General features: G+C 42.2%; 1 long non-coding RNA gene across 1 annotated transcript in view; it reads left to right on the forward strand.

The window, feature by feature from the left end:
- The first annotated feature begins 1,063 nt into the window (after positions 1–1,063).
- LOC148035103 (uncharacterized) overlaps positions 1,064–27,349 on the forward strand; it is a 32,791-nt gene continuing 6,505 nt past the window's right edge. Inside the window, exons 1-2 of the long non-coding RNA XR_015691157.1 lie at positions 1,064–1,301; positions 3,087–3,271. This is a non-coding gene — a long non-coding RNA (uncharacterized LOC148035103). The remainder of the gene's footprint in view (positions 1,302–3,086; positions 3,272–27,349) is intronic.

Genomic DNA, 27,349 nt, shown 5'->3' on the forward strand with positions numbered 1-27,349 from the left:
TCATTTAGTTGCTTTTACATACATAATTAGTTTTACATGCATAGTTACTGTGAGTTAATTAATTTAAACTAGCAATAATAGTTTAGTTATTTATCATTTAATTAAATCATAAGAAGTTGTCATTTTTAAACATGAAACTAATAATTGTTCTACTAAGAATTAATGAAGTTTGCTCATTCGGTTCTGTCTCATCAATGCAAGCTTCATCTTAGCAAAGCATATTGTAGTCTTCATATGTCCAATCTTCCACAAGGTTAGTCTACCTGTTCTCCTTTTTCTCATAGTAAGCAATAAAGAAAAGCAAAGAAAAGTATATATTTTCTTGAGACTGGAAACAAGACCTTCCCTCATAATTATAAAATAATGAAGAGACTTGTGCCAATGAAAGAAATGACATTTTCTCACATAATTATAAAACAACAACGAGACTTGTGCCAACTCTTCAACATGCTACCTGTATAGCATGTTTTTATTTGTCTTTTTTGTGTTATTGCTATGCTATTTTAAAATTATAAGTTAAGCCTTAACCCAAAAAAATTGTGAAATGTGAAACCCATCACATCTCGGACTTTGATTAAGCAATTTTCTTTTTTTGGTTTTATATTTTGCAGTATACTCTTCATCAACAAGACACCTCAAGCTATATGACAAGTTTCTAGCCAAAGTTGACTATCTTCAAAAACTTTTAGTTACTAAGTTTTTAGCCAAAGTTGACTAGCTTCAAAAACTTGTGAATAACCAAACTTGAACAAAACATTTTAAAAAATCGTGTATTTCTAGAAACTTAGTTGCACGTGTCAACCTAGTTGTGCAATTAGCTAAACGACCATGTTCACTCACGAATGTGTAATTTGCCTTAATTGTCCCACATGCTCATGCTAAAGAACACACTTTAAACATAATTAATTGCAAATATCTTTCTAGTTTACTTGGATAATATAACAATAGATGGAAAATTATTTGATCTAAATTAAAAGGCTAATTGTGTGGGTGTATCCATGGGTGCATGAGTTCAAACCTTGGGCATCTTCCAAATTTCGAGCCTTTCTCAAAAAGGAAGAAAAGAAAAGGGAAGCCAGGCCGACTTGGCCATTTGAGGTTTTGTCGGGTGTGCACTAGAGTTTACTAAGCGTGGTCCTCTCTTCATGCAATTGGTTGACTGAACATAGCCTGTGTAAGTCCAATCAAGCAGCTGTGGAAGGGGCATCCCTCCCTCGCCTCTCTCTCTCCCCTCCCCCTCTCGCAGCTGTCATATGCAACGGAGAACAGTGGAGCCGCTCAGCTTGAAGGTCTTTTGACAGGTACTTCTGTCTGTCTGTCTTTCTGTCTCTTTTGATTTGCGATTCAAGCCTCGACCTTTCAATTTCGTCTGTTTATCATTCATGAGGAGTTAGTTTTGCCTTACTTCGAACTTGCATTACGGTTTCACCTCTTTGCAAAATAAGTTGACACAATCTGCTCGAGACCAGCAAGTCTTCTCAGATTGTTGACTGTATCATTTAATGATATGAGTTTCTGTATGTGTTTTATCATGTCACTGATCAGGATTTCCGATTGTAATGCACGTGTGTGCAGGCATGTGCATGTGTGTTTCTGCAGTCTGATACAGCCATTGTGTGACATACCGATCAAAATTTTGATTGTTTTGCAGATGCTGCATGTGTGCAGGCATGTGGATGATTGCTTTTGCATTCTACTTCCTTTTGTTTTGTACAGCCATTGCGTGAGATACTTGGGAGGGCTCCATCTAGAGATCTCTCAATGTGAATCCTGAACTGTAGTATATAATCTGGCCGTTAGAAAAATAATCTAGTGCCTCCAAGTTTGGAATCGGTTAGTGTGCATTTCCCTACACAGCTTACTGACATGATAGTGCTCGATAGAAACATATTATGCACATTATGCATATTGTGTTGTGTTATGTATGCTTATCAACAGGTTGGATTGGCAGCCATGGAATGCCTGCATGCATATTATGCATATTGTGTTGTGTTATGTATGCTTATCAACAGGTTGGATTGGCAGCCATGGAATGCCTGCATGCATGGAATCTGGGGAGATGTGGCTTCACATTCATGCATGCAGATCTTAAAAACACATAGATTGATGCCTTTCTCAACTTGAGGTGTATATATACACATTCACGGTCATATTAGCAGGCAATGCTGAAGTCTTTTGTTTTGAACTGAAAAGCTGGTGTTTGTAATGAAACACGAGACACGAGATTTTATCTCATGCAGCCAAAAAGCCATGGTCCCCTTTGCTCCCAACTTTTTACTTACCACAGTCAAACTGGAAGGTGCTGATTTAATCACGTGGGATATAATCGGCCTCCAAGGCTGCTGGTACAGTGACCTTCCCAACTGGCCTTTTCCACCATTGCCTGCCCCTGCTTTTCTTTTCTGCCTCCAAAGTTATGGAGTCTCTTTTCAGTTTTTCAGTCATTTCTGTTTTCCAATTTCGTCCCACAAGAAGTTCTTGGCTCATTTTCATTGGTGGAGAGAGATATTCAAAGTAACAGCTTGTTACAAAATTTTAGAGAATGTTAACAACCTAATCCAGATCTGCCACAAAACCAGACACATATTAGATTCATAATTCAAACACTATGCCCAATGAAGGATTCAAACACGCCCACTGGCGCATTTCAATTCCTGTCTCTGGTAGTGTGCTCAATTCTACTTATTCTGATTCAAACATGCCCAACGAAGCATTTGTTTCCTGAATCTGGGTAGTGTGCTGAAGTCTTTTTCTCTCATTAAGCGACCTTATTCCTTGCTCTCCTAGAGTCTTATGTTATAAATATTCCAACTCTTCTGTTGCTACTGTCCAACTTGTTTCTCTGTGGGTTATGGTGGCCGGATATCCATATGAAGTAAAATTTCAGGCTAGTGTAGTGCCTTGTTCAGAATGCTTGTGTAACATTGTACATAGCAGTTGTCAACAGATACAGAAAGGACATAAGGCATGAGGTTTCTTTGATTCCATGCAATGTTTGTAAGAAAGCAGTTGAATACAAATAACAAATGTGTAGGAATAGATTATTGTCTGAATGGTACTCACTTTCAGTCTCTGTTGGCCTGCAGATTTGTATAGCTAAAGCTTTGGTCATCATGGTGGCGAATATATTACAACTTCTTTTAGATTTGTCTGTTGCAACCATCTCTCTCATGGTGGCAGTGGGGATATTTGGTTGCATTGCATGGGTTTTAGGAAGTATCGCTTTCTTGAAAGCTGTAATCTGACATGCAATCCAGCTTGTCCACTGAAGGTATTGAGCTCTTGCCATTGTAGTTCCTTGTCAAATTTTTATGCGATTTGTTGAATTTTCTGGTGTATCATGTGGATCTGAGAATTGACATGAAACAAAGCCATGGCATATATTATTAGAAATCTAGAAACAAATTGCATTCACATCAATTTTATGTGATTTGTTGAACTCTGGTGTGTTATGTTGATCTGAGAATTGACAAACAAGGTCACAGCATATATTATTAAAAATCTAGAAATGAATTGCATTCACACAAGTGCACTGCCCTTATGCTTCTTTTGCATGTCACATGTAGAAGCTTTGCAAGTGATCTAGGTTTGGAACGATTAGCTTCAGAATAATTTTGCATCTATAAACTGAGAGCAGAATGCAATGCTGAAATCGAGTAGTGCTTGAAAGTTAAACGTGCACCGCAGTACCTTTGTTTAGACTGGCGATCCTTGGCTGTCTGAGCTTCTATAGACATTTTTGTTGTTGGGCATAGGGGTTGTATGAAAAGATGCATGAGGCACTGTAGTACTTTGTCTAGACTGGCAATCCTTGGCTTTCTGAGCTGCTGCAGACAGAAAATTAAGACTCTGTCAGTGTGAAAAAACAGTAGTGCACCCTGGGTCGTGTAACCAAGGGGCAAATTCATAGTCACATGCAATGTCCGTTTTGGGTCCCCCATTCCCATTACCTGTTCCCATTTCCCATTTCATGTCTATTGCATGTGACTATATAGCCACATGGAATGCAATTTGTTCCCATCCCCATTCCTTGTTCCTATTTCCCATTCCATGTGACTATGGGCAAATTGAATTTTAAGGTTTCTGTTTACAAAGAACAGCAATTGGTTTCACAATTGTATGGAATTGTGCTAGATCTGCTGAGGAGTGGGAACTCCATTGGAGAAATTCAGATGTATTCCTTGAGATCTCGGTGAGTCACTGGCGAGGCCTACTGGCCTCGGAGATTTAACCTATTTCATTTGCAAGAACTTCTGAAATTTATGTGAAAAGAAATACCACAAGGGATGCCAACGTTTTTGGAGCCAATGGGGTGTTGGCTCATCTCAAAATTTCTAGGGCAATTTAGCATTTTGGAGCCAATTAGGCATTGGTTAATCTCAGATTTTTCAGGGCAATTTAGCCAAGAGTGATAAAGTATTGAAATTTGAAGTTATCATTTATGTTATAAATTTATTGCTTGATGTAATTAGGGAAGGTTGGTTTTAGTAATGCTATATGAGATTTGAAGTATGTTCGATCCTTGAATGTCTCTTTTTTGTCTCCCCTCTTTAAAACTTCACTATATTCATCAATAGTTAGTGGATACAAATTTTTGGATAAATATTTGAAATAATGTTGGAAGGGTTTTGTGTTTCAAGAGTATAATACTAGTCTCTTAGAGTAATGTTGAGAGGATTTTGCTTTTCAACAACATGATGCCAGTCTGTCATGAGGACATGTATTTTTGAAACCTCACTTAACATGTGGATTAATTTTTAACCATATGGTTAAGTAAATGTTGCACATGTGAGGTGTAACTGGGGTTAGAGCAAATTTACGAGCCTAGGTCCTGAGGAAATCATGGGATGTCAAAGACAACAGTTGTTGTAAGTTATGGCGCACATGTACTTGGTGGTATTTGGTGTTAGTTGTTGGCCTAGGTCATTCATTTGGCCATAAGTGTCAGTTGTTGGTGACACTAGAGAAGTGGCATTTAATGGTACCTAACGCCAATTTGATGGTCAAAGATGACATATTTTCTTCAATTCTTCGCGAAGAAAGTTTGGATTTTCTCTCTCCTTAGCATTCTCTCTCATCTCCCAGCCTTTCTATAGCCTTGCTCCAAAGATTACAGCATTGAATCACCAAAGGTTGAGAAATTTCAGATTTCTTTGCTGTAAACACTAATTTTCAGCAACAGAAATTAGGGTTTAGCAGCAACCTTGGAAAGCATGTCAGAAATTCGAAGCTCCAAGACCTGGGATTCAACAAGGTTGAAGTTGTTTTTAGTCAAATTCAAGTGGAGGGACCAGCAAATTAATGAATTTGGGGTGTTTTCCATCTTTATCAAAGTGGGTGAAGGCCAATTGATTCTTCGAATCAAGAGGAAAATCAGATTGAAGACTTGCTTGTCATTTTGGACAGCAAGGGAAGTTGGAATACCAAAACGGATTGGGAGAATCCCATTGTAGATCAACTTCATCTTCAATTAAGTTAAATAAATATTGAAAGAGGTGCTATTTTAGGGCTAATAGGGTGTCCAATGTCCAAGATTATATGGTAAAGTGTGCATTTTAGTTTTATGAATTTGTTAATTGCTGTAAATAGTGCTTAATTTGGTTATTTATCACCCTATCCGAGGGTTTCAAAGTCTCTTAGAGCTTCTATGAAAATAGATATTAGTGCTCAAGAAGCTCGCTCAAGAGGAGACTGCTTTGGTGATGATGGCTAAGACATTCTTTTATTTTGTGTTTTGGGAGTATGATGCCAGTCTCTCAAAGCTGGGAAGACAAGCTAGGGTTTTCATTGAGAAAACACAGACTGTATGAACGCGACTAAAATACAATAACTCAAACAATAACACAAAAACCTTAAATGCAAAATGCAAAACTCAAAAACGCAAAAACACAAATAGAAACAAAGAAAGAAAGATAACTCTGAAGTGAAAGAATCAATGCTATAAATGAAGGAAAGAGTGTACTGAATGCTCAAAGGTAGAGCAATGAACGTAGTCAAAGGGTGATATTCGCCATTGGAGATGGATCTCAAGTGTTATAACCATGAGTCAAAGTAAGAGAATACCGAATGTGGAAGGACAGCAGGCTGGTTACCAAAACACAACAATCTGGAGGTTGAAATCTAGTAAATGCAGCAGTATACTACACGTTAGAGGCTAAAAACTGGTCATTGGAGTTGTAGACAGCAAGGTGACCACATGAGTGATGTGTTGTGATGCAGGGCAAGCTGACATTTGAACTCATAGAAGGTTGGCAAGTGGATGAAATGATGTGCTAGATAAAGTGAAAGTATTTTTCAGGTAGCTTGTTTAGAAAGAATGTAACTTGATCGTTATCTAATTTTGGTGAGCCAGTAGTAGCAAACTCAGCATGTAACCACCTATATTCAGCTAGCTTGATTTTTAGGCGATTCCTTCATAGAAAACTCTTGAAGCTCAAAATTGAGATTGATATGTTGGGTTTGATCTCTCATTGCATAGCTGTCAAGGAGATGACTCCAACACTTAGATGTAGATGCAAGGGGAAAGTGCTATAATTGAGAATGGAACTTAGGAAGCAATCCTTTTATTAACTCAACATTTGTTGTGGCATTTTGAGCTCTCTATTGATGGATGTGATTAGGGTGAGCTAGTTGAGGAACCGACATAGGCTCTAGACCAATGACTAGGTCCCAAAGACCCTAAGATTCAAGCACTTGTTGCATAAAGTTAGACCAAGTGGTGAAATTCAACCCATAAAACATGTCTTATCTGTGAAAGCATTCTTAGCTGTAGCAACAGAAGTGGTAGTGCGGAATGAGGAATAGGGTGGGTAGGATGGGCAGGGTGGGGAGTGGAGTATACTTGGGAATTAACCTTAGAGTATCCACCATGCATCTAGGATGTGTGCATAGTGGATCCAAAAGTGGGTATATGACTGATTGGGCATGGGTATGGTAGCCGGATGATGTGTAGCCCAAGGTGGAGGGATGGGAACACGATAGGTGAGGATGGATATCCTTGTGTGGGAATGACCCATGGAGTGAGGAATGATGCACCATAGACAAAGGATGGAAATCCTTGCATGTGAGAGGTTGATGGATGAGGGAGTGAATGTCCAGGGGTAGTGAGGGAGATGCCCATAATAGCCATTCTAGCATAGATGGACGTGCTTACTTGTGGGTAGGGTAAGAGAGAATGTTAAAAGGTGGAATTCTTACTAATGATGTACCAAGGTGCAGAGCGGCATTCGCTTGTGGATAGCTAACATGTGGTGATGAAAAAGAAAAGGTACCAGGAATTGAAATAGATGATCCAAATCCTAATGTGTTGGATGCAGATGTGGAGTGCAATCCTAAATTATTGAAAGCAGAAGAAAGGAAATTTATGGTTTGACTAGAAGATGTAGGGATGGAAGGAGTTTGAGAAAAAGCAGTACCAATACCATGTTCAAATGAAACATATTTGTTAGATATACATGCAAAAGTATGTTTGCTTTGGGAGCCTCCTCAATTCACATTTACATACTCAAATATGTCATTATTTGAATCCAGTATGCCAAAAGGAAAAATAGGGGAGGGTGTCGATTCAAGTAACTCAAAAGGGTTAGATGAACCTGACACTAGGCCTGGTTGTGATGAAGAAGATGGATCGCCAGTCGCCCCAAATGCCATATGTTCTTCTTGATTAGAGAGGTGGCCAGCCTCACTAACTAATCTGGATGTGTTAGGAGCAAAATTTTCAAGAGTTGGAGAGGGGTAGCTGTAACCATACATGATATGCAAGTATTATTAGAACTCCTCATCTGTCATGAATCGTGTACATGGCCAAGAAGAAGAAGATGAAAGTGAAGGTGAAGCGTTGTCTTCCTCATTGAGTGTATAATGTCTCCTCAAGGCCTCTAATGATGGAGAAGCCTAATAAGACATAGTAGGATCCCAAGAAGAAGGTGTCTAAGAATTGATTACGTGCCATCTGTGTATCTTGCACAAAACCAAGCTCTCCATGATAGCCATAGGATACTCTTTACAAGAGCACCGACTTTGATACCATGTGAAGATAAGCTAGGTTTTGCACCAAGAAAACATAGATTGTACCACAAAACTCAAACAATAATGCAGAAACCCTAAATGCAAAACACAAAAACACAAATACAAACAGAGGAAGAAAGAGGACTTTGAAGTGAATGAATCAATGCTGTAAATGAAGGAAAGAGTGTATAGAATGCTCAAAGGGAGAGCAATGATCTTCCCTCCCTCCATATTTCACACAAGACACAACACCATGGTTTTAAGATGCGTCTAATGGCACCCTCTGTGCAGGTGCCCATACTTCTTTGCCCAAGGAGGACCGCTTGGATGGTTCCAACTATTCTTTGTGGTCATTTAAGGTGGAGTGTATTCTTGACACCTTCAACCTTTTAGAGTTTGTTTCTCATCTCGTTGCTTGTCCCGTGGAGGATCTTGCATTGGAATCAAGGATGGATCATGTTGCCTTATGGGATCGGCTTAACTCTCAAACGAGATCCTTTCTTTTTATGAGCTTACACGATTCTATCCTAGTGTATGTTTGCAGATTGAAGATTATTGCAGAGTTTGGAAGAAGCTAGAATCTCTCTATCATCAAAAGACGTTTTTTCATTGCATCTCCCTTGAGAAGAAACCAGATGCTCAGTGTAGATGATTCTCCTTCCATGAGGATTTAAGATATGCTTCTTTGGGAGGATCTTGCCCTACTAGTCTTGGAGAATGACAAGTGGTTGAGAGATATAAGTACTAGTGGATCCAACTCCACAAAGGCCTTTACCGCAGGTTTGGAGGGAGGGAAGAAGAAGAGGAAGCCTAGGTTAAGAAACAGGAGGACAAGAAGGATGATTCCAAGGAATCGAAGAAGAAGCCTAAGTGCCCCCATTGTGGCAAGGGCACTCATCGTGAGGAGAAGAGTTGGTAGAAGTACCCCCATTTGAAGCCCAAGGAGGGGTCCAAGGATTCCAAGGCCACACCTGCTACCATAGAGTCTGTCTTCATACACTTGTTCAAGGTGGAGGATACGGCACTTACTTCTTTTGAGGAGAAGCCTTGACTCATGGATAGTGGGGCGGCGGGCCTCTTTCCACATGACTTATTGTTAGGATTGGCTTGAGGACATGAGATCCGAAGGAAATCCATCACCATTGGTGACAATTCTTTTGTCCTCATGCGTGGAGTGGGGACTATTTCCCTATTACCCGTTTGGCATATTTCTTTGGCCAAAGTCCGCTATATACTAGATTTGGGCTTTAACCTCTTATCTGTTTATGGTCTACACATAGCTAGGTACTCGAGTCATCTTCACCTAGGACGTAATCACATTGGAGGATGCATCTTCAAGAGTTGCTTTATGGACATGTGCATAGGAGGGTGGACTCTACATACTCACAGCCCTTGATGTGCAATCTTCACACAAGCTTGGATTGCTTTGCCACGCTCGTTATGGGCATTTGAATCTTGATGCTGTTGGACTTCTTGGAAGAAGATGGTGGAGGGACTTCTAGATTTCTGTAGCGTTCACACTCTTTGCCCTAGTTGTTTAAGGGGAAAGCAGCATGGGCAGCCTCATCCACGGTTGCTATTCGTAGGGCTTTGACACTGCTTGATTTAGTTCATAGAGACCTTTGGGGATCTATGGGCATGGCCTCCCTTGGGAAGGTGACGTACCTCACGCTCATGTAAGATTTCAGGATTTCTCAGTTTTCTGAGATGCTTCTCAGTTCACATAGGTTAGCCAAGATTTAGGCCCAACAGTGGGATAGTTCACTATGTCGTTATTATCAGAGTGCAGTGATGTGGAAGTGTAGGACAAAGACTGAGAGAGAGTGAACACATAGAGAAAAGAGAGAGAGAAAAGGAGATAGTGTAACGTAGAAAATCATCTGCAATCTGTCTCTGTCAGATCTCAAGATCAGAAGGACTGAAAGTGTGCCACTCACTAACTATAAATAGCCAGGAAAATAGTGCCCAGCACCAGGTCGGCCGATTGCATAAAATATAATAAAAAAACTGTCAGACTGCAGGCTGCTACGTGGCACCTGCGCAGACTGTAGACATCTTTGCTGATGTGTCTTCTGCTGTTTGTACTGCTGATGTGGTTAGGAAATGACTCTCTTAACACCCCCTCTTAGATCTTAGACAGGGCAGAAGATTGAGGGATCTAGCATGTTGTCGAAGAGGAGCCTGAGGAAGTGCCTTTGTGAACAAATCGGCAAGATTATCCTTTGTGTTGCAGTACTCCACATCAATGGTTCCATCTAGAAGCTTCTCCCCAATGAAGTGATACTGGATCTCAATGTGCTTTGTGCGGGCATGGAATACAGGATTCCGTACCAAGGCAATGCAACTCTCATTGTTGCACTGCAGAAGAGTAGGATGAGTCTGGGGGCAGCCAAGCTCCTCCAACAATCTCCGAAGCCACACAACCTCACATGTGGTGAAAGACGCGGCTCGATACTCCGCCTCAATAGAAGAAAGGGCTACTGTGGGCTGCTTCTTGCTGCTCCAAGAGATAATACTTGTACCCAAGGTAAAGCAGCAACCTATAGTAGACCGCCAGTGGTCCACATTGCTAGCCCAATCTGAGTCACTCCAACCTGCAAGAACAAGATCTGAGGCATTTGTACCTGCTGGATAAGAAATCCCTAAGTTGGAGGTCCCTCTCAAATACCAAAGAATCCTCAAGGCAACTTGCCAATGCACGTGTTGGGGTTCACTCATCTCATGAACCCCGCTAAAAGACCCATAGCAAAACAAAGATCAACACGAGTGCTGAGTAGCCAAATCAAGGATCCAATGAATTGACGGTAGCGAGAAGCATCCGTTAAGGGAGAATTTGAGTGTGAAGTGGCCTTCCGGTTCGGATCCATAGGAGTAGAAATGGTTCGATAAGTCTCCATCTCAAAAGTCACCAAGAGCTCTTGAATGTATCTTTGCTAAGAAAGAAAAAGCCCCCTTTGAGATTGATAAATCTCGTGACCCATGAAAGGTGAGAAGGATCGAAGCTTGCTTGGAAGTGAGCTATGGCGGTGAGCAAGAGCAAGAAGAGAGAGAGATACAAATGGAAACTCCAACAACCACAATGTGTGGCTGGGCCTTTCTTTATTCAAACTGTCACTAAAAGAATAAAGAATAAGTGATTGTGACGGGCGTCCGCCACCTATAGTGTGTAGTGGTGGGTACTGTCAGTGTAGTAATACACGGGTGGCTAGGCGGAGGCGCGTTTACCCCCAATAACTGCCCACTTAAAGGTGAATCTGCCCCAGTGAGAGAGAAAAAAGAAAAGACAGTACAACATGTACACATGTACAATAGGATGAGGAAAAAGACATCATCTCATCCAATGCCCATCAATCTCTTGAGGAAGGCAAAGTGCTTAGTAGTGAGGCTCTTCGTGAGCAAGTCTGCAGGGTTTTGCTCAGTCAGAATCTTGACAAGGTTAACAGACCTGTCCTCAACGACCTCGCAAATGAAGCAATACCTCACCTCAATATGCTTCGTCTTCGCATGGAAGACCGGATTCTTGGCCAACTGAATGACACTCATAGAATCCGAATGCAGTGTAGGCATAACATCTATCATACCAAGGTCTACAATCAAGCGGCCTAACCAAATAGCCTCCTTGCAAGCCTCTGTGGTTGCAATATACTCGGCCTCTGTAGTAAAAAGGGTCGTATACTTCTATGCCTTGGACATCCAAGAGATAGCCTCTCCAGCATAGGTGAATACATAGCCAGAAGTGGACTTTCTACTATCTGTATGTCCTGCATAATCAAAGTGAGTGTACCCTACGACTTCTGTATCCTGGCTGCCATAACAAAAACACATATCTGCTGTGCCCTTCAGGTATCTCATGATACCCTTCATGGCATCCCAATGTTTCTTGCCAGGTGTAGCCATATAACGTGCCACAACCCTAACTTCAAAAGCAATATCTGAACGGGTGGCTATCATGGCATACATAAGACTACCCATGGCTGATGCATAGGAAATCTTGGCCATCTTGGCCCTTTGCTCATCTATCTGCGGACAATCAGCCTGTGAAACCTTCACATGAGAAGGTAATGGACAGCCAATAGGCTTAACATCCTGCATGTGGAAGCGCTCAAGGACTTTATGAATGTACTCTCTCTGTGGACAGATAGAGTAGTCCTTGAGATCTATCGCACGTAATGCATATACCAAGTATATGAGAGGCCTGTCCCAGATTTTTTATCTCAAAGATCTTTTTGAGCTGAACCTTAAGAGCATCTAGCTCCTCATGAGCTGTCCTTGCTAAAAGCATGTCATCCACATAGAGTACCAAAATCAGTAAAGAACTGTTACGGGCTTTCTTCGTGTACAAGCACGGATCCATAGCACTGTGGCTGTAGCCCTATGATTGCATGAACGCATCAAACTTATGGTACCATTCCCTAGGTGCCTGCTTCAAGCCATATAGACTCTTCTTGAGCTTGCACACTAGGTGTTCCTTGCCAGGGTCAAGCTGTGCAACCAAGGCCAAGACTAAGCGTAGGGTGGTCATCTTGACCATAGGAGAAAAGTCTTCCTCAAAGTCAACATATGCTCTTGCTTAAAACCCTTAGCAACCAATCGAGCCTTGTATGCCGGCTTGGGGTGTCCAGGGGTACTTTTCAGCTTGTACACCCACTTGCATGGCAAAGCTTTCTTACCCTGAGGCAAGGAAACCAAATCCCAAGTCTTATTCTTATGCAATGAGTCAAGCTTAGACTGCATAGCTCTCTCCCAAGAGTGACAATCACCCCTGCGCATAGTCTCATCATAAGTAAGAGGTTCTCCTGCATCTGTAACCAGTACATAATCCATAAAGGGAGCAAAACGGTTAGGAGGTCGTCTATCTCTTGTAGAACGTCTCAACCCAGGCTTTGCTGCCTAACCGACATCCTGTCTAACATTAGCATGTCTAGCATCTGGGCCGTGAGCATCAGGTGATGCTGCGTGCTAACTAGCTGGCCGTGGAGCAGACTGAACGGGAGCAAGTGGCTCCTCCTGAAAGATAACTCTGCGTACCTCAACCACTTTCTTAGGCTACATATGTATTTTGTCCTCATAAAAGATGGCATCATGGCTGCGGATCACTTTCCGCACCTGTGGATTCCATAGGCGGTAACCCATCTCTCCTGCATCTCCATAGCCAATGAAAATGCATTTGATACTTTTAGGATCTAGCTTATTGCGTTTGTCCTTGGGCACATGGCAGAATACCTCACAGCCAAAGATACGCAAATGATCATAAGAGGAGGGCTTGCCTGCCCATATCTTCTCTGCAACCTGAAAGTCAATGCCACTGCTAAGCAACTTGTTAATGAGATACATTGCAGCTGTAACTGTCTTAGTCCAAAAGTGCTGCTGTAAGCCAGCCTGGCTAAGTATGCTACGGACCCTTTTTTGAATGGTCCTATTCATGCGTCGGCCATATCATTTTGGGGTGGGGTGTAAGGGGCGGTCAACTAACGCTTAATATCTCGCTCATCACAAAACTACTCAAAAGCACGTAATACATACTCACCCCCATTATCTGACCTTAGGCATTTGAGCTTTTTTCCAGATTGCTTCTCTGCCAATGCAAGCCAACGTTAAAATGTGTCTAAGATATCGGATTTTCTTTTTATGGGATAAGCCCAAATCTTACATGAGTAATCATCTATGAAAGTAACAAAGTACTTTGCCCCACCAAGTGACTGACGGGGCATGGGTCCACATACATTTGAGTGCACAAGAGCCAAGGGCTCACCCATGCGTTTCTTACCAGACTTTTTATGCGTATTTCTAGTCTGCCTGCCATACAAACAATGATCACAAGAATCAAAATGCGAAGAGTCAAGAGGTGGAAGATACTGCAAAGCACAGAGTATTTTCATTCCTTTAAGAGACATATGCCCCAGATGAGCATGCCAAAGGGATACATGGGGAATAGAACCCACAGACAAAACATGATCCAATGTAGCTCCTGATACAAGTAAGGGATAGAGGCTGCTAGACTTGACACCTCTTGCAAGTACAAGCTTGCCACGAGTAATCTTCCATGCAGAGTCTCCAAAAGACACAAAATACCCTATATCATTAAGCTGTCCAGCTGACATAAGGCTGCGAGTCAACATAGGTACATGGCGCACATCATGCAAAATAAAAGAATTGCCAGAAGGAAACTGCAGCCTAACATCTCCAATGCCCACAATGTCAAGAGACTTGTCATTACCAAGATGCACAGAATCAGAGATGGTACGATAGGTATGAAACCAATCTCGAGAGGGTGTCACATGAAAGGACGCATCCGAATCCAAGAGCCAGCACTGCGCATACGTAGAATGTATCTGAGAATCCTGTAAGGCATCGCATGAAGAAGTTTCAAGTATGTAATCATCATCTGAATTAGTGGTCTGCATGACATTAACCTCTTCTATCTTCACACTGGACTTTGCAGGTACAATACTGTGCTCAGAAGACTTTTCTTGCACTTTTTCTTTTCCCTTTTCCTTGCGCTTATCATCGCGCATTTTATGGCACTGCGGCCTAATATGTCTTGCTTTCCCACAATAATGACAGGTAAGATTAGACTTCCGTCCACGGGACTTAGTGCGACCACGTGACTTGGACCTAGACTTTTGAGAGTCCTTGCCCTTATGATCATTATCATGCCTGCTATTTCTGCCATCTCTAACGGTCAATGCATGTGAAGAGCGGGAAGCATTATTGTTTCTCCTATTGATTTCCTCAGTCAATAAAGCACTCTCAACATCTTTGATTTTTAGCCCATCAAGCTTGTTCGTGCATATGGCAGTACGGAAGACATCCTATGATTGAGGCAAGGTGCCAAGCAGAAACAACGGGTGCAAGTTGTCTTTGAACTCGATACCTTGTGACAACAAACTTCATGATAGCATGAAACTGACTGAAATGAGATGAAAGGGAGGTCCCCTCCTCCATGTGAAGGTCCATTAACTGCTTCAGCCAATACATCTGTGATGCAGGACTTTGCTGCGCATAAAGCTCCTGAATCTTCTCCCATAAATCCCATGCACTCTGATTTTCATCTTCAACAACATTATGATGGACTTCTTCTGAGAGACAAAATAATGGTAGACTTGCATAGCTCATCAACTTCCATCCAAACATCATCATCCATATCCTCAAGTTTGACACCTTTGAAACGCAAGGGTTTAATCTGTAACTTCTGCACCAAAACCTGCCATATTTGGGACTTCCAATACCCATAGTTGGTACCATCCAACTTGGCAATGTTAAAGAGGGCTGTATCTTTCAAATGACCAACCATATTGTCCTAAATCAAAGTAAAAAAGTAAAACCTGAGAACGAAAGAAAAACACTAAAAGAACACTTCAATATCTCTGTAGCAATGCCTTGAGGGTGCCTCAATAGGTCGGGAAGATGCTTGGGAAGCTGAGGAGTGACGGGAGCTTGGGAAGTTCGGCTATGGCTGCCGGGAAGGAGACCCAATGCTATAGGTATTTGAATGGAAGCTAAGAATGCCACGAACCAAGCTCAGGAAGTTGGGAAGCCTTGCTCTGATACCAGTTGAAAGGTGAGAAGGATCGAAGCTTGCTTGGACAGGGATCTCCTGCCCAATCAGAATCAGTGTACCCTTGCAAACATAAACGAGAACCATATGTCAAGCCATAAGAATAAGTACACTGCAAATAACGCCACACACGAAGACATGCAATCCAATGTGACATCCTAGGTGTTGTGAAATACTGACTGAGTATGCTAACTGAGTAAGCTAAATCTGGCCTAGTATGTGAATTAACCAAAGAAGTTTTCCTACAATCGAATGATAGGTATTCATCGAAGGGCTATCCTAAGGTATCCTTCGACAAGTGGACAGTAGGATCTAGAGGCGTAGCCACTGGCCATGTCTAATCCGGAGTGTACTGTTCCACGAGCTGAAGTGCATACTTTTGCTATGACATAAAAATATAGCCCCGAGAACGAACTATCTCCATCTCGAAGAAATAGGACAACAAACTAAGGTTTGTCATCTCAAATGTAGCTTTAAGCTTAGCCTTGATTTTCACTATGGTAGCAGAATCTGAGCTTGTGATGAGTAAGTCATCAATGTATAGCAAGATATAGCTAACCTCCTCTGCAATAGATCGAACATCTAAGTTCGGGTCATAAGGAGTAGAATGGTATCCGTGAGTGTGCAAGAACTCATCTATCCTATGGAACCAAGACCGTAGTGCTTGCTTCAGTCCATAAAGAGCTTTATGAAAGCAGAATACCATATCCCTAGGGTTTCTTGAAGGAAAGCCTTGTGGCTACTCCACATAGACTTCCTCCTCCAAGAAACCATTTAGGAAGGCACTCTTGACATCCATTTGATGTATCGGCCAACCGTGATGAGCGGCTAGCGCGAGTAGCAACCGAAAGGATGTCATTTGGGTAGTACGGGTGAAGGTCTCTTCATAATCAATGCCATCCTTTTGTCGAAATCCTTGCACGACAAGGCGAGCCTTGTACTTGTCTAAAGTTCCATCAGCTTTTAGCTTGGTCCTAAAAATCCACTTTGTCCCGATGACTTTCTTGTGGCTCAGATGATCCACCAATGTCTACTAAGTCTCATTTCGGTTAGTACTCTCTAGCTCCTTCTCCATGGCCTCTCACCATTGAGGGTGCTGAAGAGCCTCCTGCCATGTATCCGGCTCGGAATGCGCGATATAATCAGCTATAAACAATGATGCAAATGATGCCTGAGGAGCAAGTCGGGTAGATCTTCTAAGTCCCTTCGGAGTGGAATCCAGTGGTAGGATTCCTGAATCCCGCATGGTCTGCTGGTACCAGCAAGCTAACGGGTCTCAAGGAGGAGGCTTGGGAGCGGAAGAATCTGCGGAAATGTCAGGAGCAGGAAGTAGATCAGGCTTAGTAGGCACGATCTTTGATAATATGGAAGAAGGAATCGGATTGGAGTCTTGTGGAGAGAACTGTACGATATCCTTGTCGTCAAAGATGACATCCTGCCTAATGATCACATTGTTTGTCCGAGGATCAAACAAACGATAGGCTTTTGCTTTAGAGGAATATTCCACAAAAATAAGGAGATCAGCTCGGGGAGTGAGCTTTTCTATCTTATCATCAGGCGTGTGTGTGTACACACGATACCCGAAGACTCTGAAGTGGGATATAACAAGCCGAGAGCCAAAAAATGCCTCATACAGGGTCTTTTGAGGAAGAGCCACAGTCGAGCATTGGCTGAAGATGTACACCGAAGTGGTAATAGCCTCGACCCAAAGGCGCTCAGGGAGCTTTGCTGTGAACAACATAGAGCGTACCATTTCCATGACTGTCCAGTTCCTACGCTCTATGACTCCATTCTGAGAAGGGGAGTTTGTAGAGGTGAGCTGGTGCGAGATGCCATGCTTTTATAGAAACCCGGAAAACTTGTGGGAGATGAACTCACCACCGCTATCACTCCTCATGCAATCGACATGACGACTGGTCTGGTTATGAACCAACAACACCCAAGCAGAGAAATATGTGAAAGCATCGGTCTTATGCTTGAGAAAGTATACCCACATGTATTTGGAATGATCATCCACTATCAAAAAGAAGTACAACATGCCGTTCAAGGCAGTAGTGGATGTCGGTCCAGAAAGATAAACATGAATCAATCTAAGAGAGGCGTCTTTGTATGATGTGAGGTTTGCTGAGGGAATGGGGTACGGTGATGCTTCCCAAGCTTGCATGCTTTATAGACATCTCAAGCTAGCTTCAGGTGTGGAAGGTCCTTAACCAGCTCATGGCGTGACAACTCGTAAGGAGAGTCATAACCAAGATACCCTAAGTGAAAATGCCAAAGGCGCTCATTGTTCGTAGGCTTCCGAGATGTGGCTAAGGCCTAGAAGCTATGGAACATGGAGCCCGCAACTGTTGGCTTGGTTAGAAAATGTGTCAAGTGGTATAGGCCATTAGGTTGTGCCTTACTGCAAGCAATTACTAAACCAGTCTGAGAGTCAAGAACCTCGACTGTGGTCGCTGTAAAGAAGTCTGCTCGCCCCAACCGGCAAAGCTGCTGAATAGATAACAAGTTCACCCCAAGTTGAGAGACATGATATACATTGTCCAGCGAAGCGAGATCCCGACCCTTGTTAGTGGCAAAATTGACGCAACCTTGAGCCCGAATCTTGACCGAGGAGTTGTTTCCTACGCAGATCCCTTCGGCTGCAGGGGCTTGGGAACGGAAAATGTCCGCTATAGGAGTCACATGATGTGTAGCTCCATTGTCCACAATCCAAATAGGAACTGAAGTGCTTGGTTGCGATGAGTGGGCCTCTGCAGTAACCTCGTCAAGAGGCAACTCATAGATGTGGATAAGACTCGCATCGGATGTCTCTATGGAGATGATGTGGGCCTCTGCAGACTAGTTAGACAAGCCCTCTGGAGTTGAGAATGTTGTTGTCTGAGATGGCTGAGCGGTGGTAGTATGAATCTGACCTTTAAACTGCCCCTTGCCATCACCTTGCCTCCCTTGTTGGGGGTTGCTCGACTGAGGGGCGGGGGTTTGTGACTTTGGTTTTGGTGTTGTGCCTCTTGCCTTTGATCAACACTCCTCGTCAAAATGGCCAACCTTTTGACAATATTGACAATATCTATTCTTTCTAGGTACATTTTGCCACGTAGGTTTGAGAGATTGGGATATTCCTGGATTGATTTTGTTTTTGCTTTTGCTTTTGATTTTGATTTTGATTTTGAGTGGAGGTTTGGTTTTGTTTTCTCTTGCCTTGTTTGCCCTTTCTGAGAATGAGCAACAAGAGCCCCTTCTGAAGAGGAATTCATATGAAATTGATCGAACAATCATGCGTAACGCAACAACTGACTCTCAAATTCATAGAATGCAGGCATGGTAGACTTTGAAACTATACCTTCCACAAAATTGAAATATTTCCTGGGGAGTTTATTTAGGAACAATGTGACTTGATCGTAAGAGGACTTGGGAGTCCCTGTAGTAGAGAATTCAGTGAGAAGACGCTGATACTCAGCCAACTTGACTTTCAAGTCATCCTGGTCAGTGATTTTGAAAAGCTGGAGCTCATGGTCAAGATTGATACGACGGGTTCTATCCCGAGCCACATAGCGGTTAGTCAAGTGTGCCCATCGCTCAGACGCTAAGTCAAAATGTTGAAGCTGAGAATAAAACTTAGGCAATAAGCCTTGCATCAACTTGACAATAGCGGAGGCATTCCTAGCCTTCCATGAGCGGACAACCTCGTATGGGACAAATGTGGGATTGGGTTGGGGTTTCAACCCTTGCACAAGATCCCATAGGTTCTGGGAGTCAAGGACATGTCTCATCAAGTTCGACCAAGGGGTAAAGTTTGACCCGTTAAATGAGTCTTGCCATTAAATGCATACTTGGCAGAAGATGAGCTAGAACCATGAGGTGTCGGGTAGGTGGGGTAAGATGGATGTGGGGGATAAGATGGTGGAGGTGGATATGTTTGATAAGTAGGAGGGGATAGAGGTGAGTAGGTAGAAGTAGGCTGTGAGTGTCCAATGAGTGCCGATTGAGGCGGAGTCATTGGAACATGAATGTTTCCTAGGTGCCGGTGTAGATGGAGGCACTGGGACACGGAAGCCCTGTCCAAAGTGAGGCTGGGACACAACAGTATGACCAGAAGGTCTACTAGGTAAACCCATGAAGGCAAATTGTGGAGTCAACTGATCCACACTCAGGAGAGATTGGGGGGATACCCAGGCTGCAATGATCCCGAAAATGTGTGTGAAGTAGGTGGAACACTACCCAATTGAGGGAAGCATGGGGCCTAAAGGATGTGCCTATGTTTTTATAACCCCCCAATGTGATGTGCGGTGCGATATGAGGTGTTTGAAATGGAAATGTAAATGGTGTGAATGGAAGTGGAGAAGCAGTGGAAGAATGTGGTCGGATGGGTGGGTTTTGAAAATGTGGTGTGTGAGGCGTAGATACATTTTGTTTATTTTTATAATTTAATGATTGAAATTGAAAATGTGAAGATGATGATGCACCATGCAATGAAGAAAAAGAAACACCAAATTCATTCTGATTTTGTGAAGTAGACAGAAAAGAAGGAAGGTTAGAAGAAGAGGTACCTGGCTTTTTCTTATAATCCCTACGACGTGTATTAACATACAAGAATTGGTCCTTCAAAGGACCTTTTCTGTAGTCAATAGACTAGACTCTTTCTTCCACATGATCTCTACCAGAATATTGCATAGCAGAAGAGGTAAAAGAAGAAGGAACAAAAGACGAATCTAAAGTACCTTGCATCGGAGTGGACAGAAGAGGATGAAAGAAAGGAACATACTCTGGGTCTTGTTCTCCAAGAGGGGGGCCCATCCTTGATGGAGGTCTCGACGGCCTTGCAACATCATTAGATTTACGTGCAATATTTGAAGAGAGAAATTCATGCATACATTCATTTAACAGCTTTTCTTGAAGGGCAATCCTTCGATTGAGCTCTTCAATCTTCTTTCGTCTATAAGCTATGATCAATTTGTATTCTTTAGAGGTCAGCTTACCTAGCTTTTCTTCCATGTAATCTGAAGTGTCTTCCACCATGTCGGAACTTTGTGGAGCAAGTTGATCGGCCCACTCTTGCTCGGCTCTCGGCATAGTTGGTTTTGGAGATTGAATTGTTGTTGTGTTCGAAGTCATTTAAACCTACTGTTGTTCTTGCTTCTTATGTAGAGCTTTTAGATCAAAGGCCTAGGTTTCTCAGAGAGTATTAGGCTCTGATACCATGTAAAGAAATATCCTAGCACAGAAACATAATTAGAAACCGTACGACAAAGCACAGGCTGATAAAAGAACACAGTTAGGGTTAGGGTAACTCAGAGACAATGAACACAGTGAATGAATGAAGTGATATGACTACTGAATATACGATGCTTATGCAGTAAACACACTATATAGTGAATGAATACTATACCTCCAACTCCTGTATCTCAAGGATCAAGATAGGGGTAATGAGTTGGAGAGTGTCATACTCTGAACAGATCCCGAATCGTAGCAAGGCAGCCTCCGAATGTCGAACACCAACAAACACAGCAATGAGAAGTTAGATTTATTGCAGACATCAGTGAGGAGAGAGAAAGACTAAAAACGCAGGCAACAGGTGAGATAGAGACTCAAAACGCAAGCTGCAGGACTGTGATGACGTGGTAGGTTGTATGGCAGCACGTTTGCACAGGAACAACAGTTGCCTGGCTGGAATCAGCTCCAAACTGCGTGAAGAGGGTTGAAAATCATGCACCAACTGATGGAGACAGCAATGGACAGCTTTGGCTGAGATGTTTGCAAAAACGAGATTAAGGACTAAATGGAGGGCATCATACATATTTATAGAAAGTTTGGGCCCTCCCAAGGGGGTTTGTGCTTATGGCACACAGAAACTCTCTAGGATCGCGTTTCTTTTAAATAAACAAGGTTTCTTCATTAATTAAGCATGTTTTGGGGCTGTTTAAGTAAAGCTAATGCATTTTTAGCTCAACACACCACCCATGCTTTTCGAGGTGCAAACATGGTTGGCTCCAAGAAATCGAAGAGATACGTGCATGCAAGGAGTCCTTTTTCCACAACATAAAATGGATATGTTTGGTAAGTGCATTCAAAGAAGCGGTGTTCAAAGGCAGAAGTGGTAAAAAGTAGGCAAGCGTTGGTAGCACGATGGCTTGGGCTACTTTGAGGTGTACACTAGCAAGTATTTTGACTGAACATCAACACCCAAAGGATATCCCAAGTGTCTAATAACATTGCCATGGGGCACCACCATCCCCTACCATCCCAAGGATTGGATGTTAGCTTTAGTGCAGCTAATGAGGGATGATTTTGCAGCATTAACATGGAGACCAAAAGCACGCCTAAACAGTGTCTAAACATCCAATGCCTTACGAAGATTGTCCTTTGTATACAAGATCATGAAGGTGTCGTGTGCTAGTGACTGTGCAACAAAATGCTGCCCAAAAGTAAGAGAGAAACTTGTCAAGTTCCTAGTGCTCAACATATGGGATAACATGATGAGCACCAAATGCATTGCCAAGGCAAAAAACAATGGGCTCAATGGACAACCCCATCGAACTGAGTGTGCAAGGGGGAAGGGGTCAGTAACACCGCCATTTAAGATAATCCTAGAAGAAGCAACAGTGATGGTATAGATCAATTGAGACATATGCAGCCCAAAACCCATAGTCTGCATCAGTTTTGCAAGAAAGGAGTAGTCCATATAATCAAAAGCTTTCTCTAAATCTAAGGGCACTAATACTACCTCTTGGTTAGAGTGCTTGGAAGAGTCAATTCCCATCTGCACATGTCTAACAACATTGCCATAGGGCACCACCACCCCTTGCTATCCCAAGGATTGAATGTGAGATTCAGTGCAACTAATGAGGGATGATTTTGCAGCATTAACATGGAGACCACAAGCATGCCCCAAGTAGTGTCCAAACATCCAATGCCTTTCGAAGATTGTCCTTCTCTGCATGCAAGATCATGAAGTTGTTGTCTGCTAGTAGCTATGCAACACAATGCTGTCCAAAAGGAAGAGATAAATGTGCCAAGTGCCTAGTGCTCACCATATGGGATAACATGATGAGCATTGGATGCGTTGCCAAGTCAAAAAACAAAGGGCTCAATGGACAGCCCTGTTGAACCGATCGTGCAAGGGGGAAGGGGTCAGCAACATCACCATTTAACATAACCTTGGAAGAAGCATCAGCATTGATGGTATAGATCAAGTGAGACATACACGGCCCAAAATCCATAGTATGCATTGGTTTTGTTGAAAAGGACCAGTCCAAATAATCAAAAGCTTTCTCCAAATCTAATTGCACTAATACCACCTCCTTGTTAGAGTTCTTGGCATAGTCAATTCCCATCTACACATTCATCACATTATGCAAAATGTTTCCACCCTTAATGAAGCCATACTGATTGGAGTGCACAATGGTAGGGAGATCCCTATGGAGGCAATTAGCCAACACTTTAGAGAACATTTTATACATCAAGCCCATTAAGGAGATGGGTCTCCAATGTTTCAACATTGATGAAGATGGCACTTTTGGGATCAATTTAATAACTCCCTCGTTCCACAATGCTGGCATAGCTCCTGTCTCCCAAACTTGTTGACACATGACAACTAAAGGTTTCATGAGATGAGTGGCATAGATCTCAAAGAACTCATCCCAACCGGGGCTTTTATGTCAGAAGTGGAGCAGCGGTGGAAGCATAAACATGTGCTGAAATAAACTGCTGGAAAAAATCCATATATTTGAACACGAGACAGTTGCATACAACAGTGAGTCACTGGCTGCGTGGGCATTGGCACTGGCTCTGGCTCCTCTCTCCACAGAGTCTGTAGATGGTGAAGATGATGATACTGACTGAGGAGGAGCACTGAGTATAAATAGGCTGAAAAAGTGGGGAGCAATAATGCTGGTCGGACAGCATTAATGCTGGCCGATTGGTGCATAAAATGCCCCAATGGCATAAAATGCCACACTAGAAAAAACCTAAAATACCTAATAAAAATGCCCAGCCTAGATTAAGCTCAGACTCACACATGAGCTGACAAATACTCTGCTAACATTTTATCCATGGGTAAGTGCAATAAGACATCCATGACCTCATCCTCATGAAGGTCACTTTCTAGTGCAACCTATATGTTAGATGAAATGTGGTCTCAAACCAAATCATAAAAAGTTGAAGGGGTGATAGAAATTATGCTTAGAGGGTGGTTGTTGGGCCGAGCCAAGAAGCTCTAGAAAATAGTCGCAACAAATGTGAACAATGGATTGCAGACCTTTAACCATGTGCCCATCTGGATACTGTAGTCTAACCCAAGGGAAGGATGCAGAACTTGAAAGAATTTATGAGACTGGTAGGAGGTATCTTGCGAATTGTTAGTCAAAGATTCCAATTCAGTGTGCTGATAAGATCTCAATCGGAACTGTTAGACAAGATCAACCAATCGCATAGCCAGTGAGGACAAGAATGTATCATGTGGGGACTCAAGAAGAAATGAATGCACCAAGGATAATAGTTCTTGTGCTGGTTGTTGACACCGTTTGCAAAGGGATGCATGATGGATGCCATATTGTTGGGTGACCCTTTGAACATTACCAATAAGTTGCTCAAAGGAGCGAGCTCCTCCTGACGGGAAATTAGATACAAATCGGTCAAGCAATTGCCCCATATAACCATTGAAAATAGGATGCTTGAAATAAGATGAATTGAAGTGCAACGGAACCTTGCTCAGAAATAGCGCAAAAGGAACCACTGACTATGCAAGCATCTCAAACTGCACAAGAAAATGATCCAACAAGGGGTAGCTTTGCAAGACTTGCATGTCCAAGATCTCTGGCATGAAGGCATCATCATGCATGATGTAGATATGATCTAGTCTAGACCATGTAGTGATATGTTGTGCCGAGTGAAAAATGAATCCTAAATCCGGCGGGTAGAGCCAATACAAAAAATATTGTTTAAGAACATTCAAAGCAAGCTCATACCAAAAATGACTCTCGGGAGCATCCATCACTGAATGCTTAGATGTAGACTGCGATGTATCAATACACATATTGAAATCTCCTATCAACAAACATGGTCTACCAAGTGCCAAACAGGGTGCCGGTTTGTCCCACAGACCACGTCTAGACAAGGGATTGTTCGGGACATACAGGCCTTGGTGAAAATTCAGCAAATGCAAAGGATGTAATTGAACATTTGGCAAGCTTGGACATTGGTGAGTCTTACATCTTTATTGTGTGTCATTCGTATAATCCTTCTTCAAATGAGCATGGTCTTTCGAGCACATGATATTTTGACAGTGGTGCTTCTAAGCACATAATGTCCGTTGTGACTTGTTTATATCATATGAAAATGTACAAAAGGGGGGATCAAGTGTATGTGCAAACAATGCTTTGTATGCCATTTAAGACATTGGTCAGATTCCCATTATTGTAGTGGATGGGAAAATTATCATGCTTGAAAAGTTCTTGTATGTGTCAGGTATAAAGAAAAACTTACTTTTAGTTTCAGCCATTGTATGTGTTGGATTTGTGGTCAAATTCCACATGGATTGATGCAGTGTCTATGACTTCAGTGATGGGAATATCCTCATTGTCACTCGTACTTTGTACAATGGGCTCTATGAGCTTGATTTATAAGAGAGGAGAGCATCATAGGATGCATTACATGTTGATGCCACCATTGTGGATAACATTGAGTTATGGCATGCTCAGTTTGGTCATCTTAATTATGGCAGTTTGCTACGCCTAAGAAGCAAAATTATGGTGCTCGATCTCCCTATGTTGAAAGCATCTACTCACAATGTATGTGAAAGTTGTGTAATTGGCAAAATGCATCATGCTTCGTTTTCCAAGGGTGGCACTATGTGTGCTGATCAGAAATTATAGCTTGTGCATAGTGATGTTTGTGGGTCCATTTGTGCCAAATCCATTGAAGGATACTTGTACTTTGTTACCTTCATTGATTACATGACTCCTCATTGTTGGGCATATGCTTTGAACCACAAATTTGAAGTGTTTGCATGCTTTAAAACATTCTTGGCCTTGGCTGAAAATGGTAGTGGATGCAAGCTGATTACACTACCTATTGATCGAGGGGGGGAATATATGTCACGGGAGTTCAACTCCTCCTTGGTTGAAAGGGGCATTATCCATCATTGTACTATGCCATCCTTGGCTGAAAGGGGCATTATCCATCACTATACTATGCCTTACACACCTCAACAAAACAATGTGGCTAAAAGAAAAAATCACACTTTGGTGGAAATGGCACGCTGTATGTTGTCAACTGCCCTCAAAGTTTTGGCTTGATGCTATCATGTGTGCAATGTATGTGCTGAATCGTAGCCCAACTAAAGCATTGGTTGATTGTATGCCTTACGAGGCTTGGAATGGCTAGAAACTAGTGGTGTCACATATTTGTGTCTTTGGTTACCTGGCATATGCTTTGGTGCCATAACCACGAAGACATAAATTGGAAGATACGGCTGTCAAATGCATCTTTATTCATTGTAATGCAAAAAGTAAAGGGTACCGCTTGTACCATCACTCCATCAACAATATTATTGTCAATAGAGATGTGGTATTCACTTAACATATTGGTCAGCCCTTCACGGACTACAAAAATCAGCCCAATGTGGGGCCTATGGACACGTTTGACAGTTTCTTGCCTTTATTTCAGCAAAGTGAACTTGATTTTGGTCAATCTCAGCAACCTATTGAGGGTTTACAGCAACAACAACAAAATCAGCAATAAACACATGCTGAATAGTAGCTTGATTTTCATCCCATTGATGAAGGCATTGCTAATTTTGAAGTGGCCAATGAGAGGCCTGCTATTCAGGAAAGCTAAAATAGTCCTTAGATGGCTGTTAGATACATTATGGAACAGCAAACAACTTGTTCCTCTTCCTGGTAGAACTAGAGTAACCACTCGCTATACACATGGTAACTTGATTGCGTAGGCACTTGTAGCTATTGCATGCAATGAAGAACCGTTTCCTTATATAATACTTTACAAAATGAGCATTGGATGGCAACTATGCAATTAGAGTTAAACTCTATTGATAAAAATGGCACATGGGAGTTATGTGGCTTGTGTGTTGCATGTGTGCTATAGGCACTAAGCGGGTTTACAAATTAAAATGCAGATCTGATGATATCATTAATTACTACAAGGCACGTCTTGTTGCCAAAGGGTATTTCCAACAACATAGGATGATGAGACGTTTGCACGCACTTCACGTATGACTATCATTTGCAATGTCATTGCTTTGGCTGCTCATTATGATTGGCATGTGCATCGGTTGGATGTGAAAACTACTTTTTTGAATGGTGATCTTCACGAGGAGGTTTATGTCACTCAACCTATTGGCTTTGTTTAGAAAGGGTCAGAAAGCAAAGTGTGCTGCTTGCGTTAAGGCCCTCTATGGTTTAGAGTAGGCACCTAGGGCATGGTATGAGAAGATGCATGTATACTTGATTGCTCTTGGCTTCAGTAATTCACACACTGAGAGCACACTTTGTCCGCAAAGATGGGGATAGCCTCTTGATTCTCATTCTTTATGTGGACGATATGCTGTTGATTGGGTCTCATGAGACACATATTTCAGATTTAAAAGCTGAATTGCAGCATGCTTTTGATGTGATAGATCTTAGCCACTTGTACTACTATCTTGGCATACAGTTTACTCAAGTTGAGGGGGGCATTATTTTGTAGCAATCTAAGTACATTGGGCAGCTTCTTGAGCGTTTTTAGATGCAAGACTGCAAGTCTATCTCAATTCTTGTTGAAAGAGGTGAC

This window comes from Lygodium microphyllum, chromosome 6 (genome assembly GCF_053477565.2).
Source record: "Lygodium microphyllum isolate KBCC chromosome 6, Lygodium_microphyllum_v1.1.10, whole genome shotgun sequence".
Lineage (NCBI taxonomy): Eukaryota > Viridiplantae > Streptophyta > Polypodiopsida > Schizaeales > Lygodiaceae > Lygodium > Lygodium microphyllum.